Here is a 2,522-nt window from a genome sequence, read left to right as displayed (position 1 = left end):
CCCTGCCTGTCCTGGACCTCTCCTTGTAGACCAGGCTGGATTTGAACTCACAGAGATCCTCCTGCCTCTGCCTCCCGAGTGCTGGGATCAAAGGCTACCAAAAATTTTTTTTTTTTTTTTTGGTTTTTCGAGACAGAGTTTCTCTGTGGCTTTGGAGCCTGTCCTGGAACTAGCTCTGTAGACCAGGCTGGTCTCGAACTCACAGAGATCCACCTGCCTCTGCCTCCGGAGTGCTGGGATTAAAGGCGTGCGCCACCATCGCCCGGCTACCAAAAATTTTTTAACAGTGCCTGTTTTTGACAGATTGGACCATCAGTGCCAGTTTTCCTGGGGTTAGAGATTTCACACAAGAAAACAGGAAGTTCAGTAGGACATAAAAGTAGTTCCAGCATGATTGCATGCAATTTTTATTTCAGCACTCAGGAGGTAGTGGCAGAAGAATCTGCGTTCAAGGCCAGACTGATCTACAGACTGACAACAAGCAGGACTATGTAGAAAGATTGTGTCTTGAAAAAGAAAAACAAAACAAAACAGTTGGGAACAGAGAGTAAGTAAAATGAAAGAAATCACTAAATTTCAGTAAAGGGAACTAATTTGAGAATCAGATTAAATTGACAGAACCTCAGCTAAGCCATTCTAATATAGCTACCTAATACTTTCTGAAAGTTCTGGGGAGCTGTAAAGGGAAGTGGGTAAGTAGAGGCACACCCTTGACAACAAAGAAATAGAGAAGTCTTGGGTGAGCACATGGGTGTGACATTACCCAGGCTTTTCTAGCCAAAATTGAGCAGGAAGAAGGAATCTTCACTCAGACCCAGAAAGCCTTGACCTTGTAAACATTGACTATATATCAGAATTACTTGGGAGTTAAAGAACAAATTTTGTTGCCCAAACTGTACTCTAGAGTAGCAAAATCAGAGGGCCCCCTATTTAAAAAACCTTTAAAATTTCATGTTTGTTTATTTGTGCATGTGTATTCCACAGCCCTTGTGTGGCATTTGGAGGACACTTTGGGGAAGGTGGTTCTCATGTGGACCCTAGGGATAAGCTCAGGTCTTCAGGCATGAATAATTTTTAAGGCTTTGTGGTGAGTCTGACATGCAGAGAACCATAGTCTGGGTCAGTTTCACAGGCCGAGGCAATTACTTAGCACATGATGGTACAGCCTCAGAGGTCAGGAACTAAAACCGCCTGTTCCCAAGTACAGGGGAGGTCAGATTACTAAAGAAATCACTTGAGTTCTGGGGTGTCAGAAGACACAGGGCTTCATATAGAAGTGGAAGTTACGTTTTTCATGTTCTCTGGGTGGGAATGATGGATACCCTAGACGGGACTAGTGAGTACATACAGCCCCCTTTGAACTCTGAACTGTCAAATAGGTTGGAAGCATGCAGATGCTATTCTTAGAGAAGGGAGCATTGTGGGCTCTACCCTTCCTGTACTGCCAAGAGTGTTCGCTTAATGCAACAGCTATTTTCTTTCCTTTTTAAAAAAGATTTATTTATTAATAGTGTTCTGCCTGCATGTATGTCTGCAGTCCAGAAGAGGGCATCAGATCTCATTAGACATGGTTGTGAGCCACCATGTTGTTGCTGGGAATTGAATTCAGGCCCTCTGGAAGAGCAGCCAGTGCTCTTAACTTCTGAGCCCCCAGAGTTATATCTCATTGGCTGTGTTTGACCAAACTTCACAGATCCTAATGAGGCTACAACCTAGCTTTTTCACTGTTTTCTTTCCTTCTTCTGTAGTTTGTGGCTGGAAGTAGTACTATGGATCTGCATTGTACTAAGTAGGGTGACAGCAATAGATTTTTGACTGGGAAGCTGTGGGACTATTTTGTTTTTATAATGAAGTATTTAAAGAAAGCTAAAAGTCTTCTCTGCATGTGTGTTTATGTGAGTGTGTACGTGTGTATAGGCTAGAGAGAACTTTGGGGGTTTTTCCTGTTGTAACCCACATAGGCTCATATATTTGAGTACTTAGTCACTATTTGAAAGGATTAGGAGGTGTGGCCTTTGAAGGAAATGTGTCAGTGGGGGTAGGCTTTAGAGTTTCAAAAACCCTGCCAAGTTGAGAGTCTCTATCTGCTATGGACCATGATGATAATGGACTGTCTGAAACTGTAAGCAAGCCCTCAGTTAAACGCTTTCTTCCGTTAAGTGTTGTCATGATGTCTCTTCACAGCAGTAGAACAGTGACTAAGACACTTTGTGACCTGGAAATTGCCAAGAAGGCTGGGGGCCAGCAAGCCTCAAGGATCTGCCTGTCTCCTTCCTAAGGCTGGGATATAGATTCACCAAATGCTCAGCTTTTTGACTATATAGTCGAGTTACTTAATATTTTGAGACAGTGCCTCCTGTAACCCAAGCTGGTCTCAGTTTACTATATAGCTAAGAATGACTTTGAGCTTCCAATCCTCTCGCCTCCACCTCCCAGTTGCTGAGATTATGGGTTTGTGTCCTTATATCCTCACAGGGCCTTTTGTTTGTGTGTGTGGGTGCGAGCTTGGGGGGGGGGGGGGG

At 43.7% G+C, this 2,522-nt stretch overlaps 1 protein-coding gene across 2 annotated transcripts in view; it reads left to right on the top strand.

Moving 5' to 3' along the window:
• Positions 1–2,522, top strand: part of Rnf34 (ring finger protein 34) — a 28,058-nt gene that overhangs the window by 14,694 nt on the left and 10,842 nt on the right. The window lies entirely within an intron of this gene.

The sequence above is a fragment of the Alexandromys fortis genome, unplaced genomic scaffold, assembly GCF_014885135.2.
Source record: "Alexandromys fortis isolate MF-2015 unplaced genomic scaffold, M_Fortis_MF-2015_v1.1 scaffold_56, whole genome shotgun sequence".
NCBI lineage: Eukaryota > Metazoa > Chordata > Mammalia > Rodentia > Cricetidae > Alexandromys > Alexandromys fortis.
This window is presented reverse-complemented; position numbering and strand designations above follow the sequence as displayed.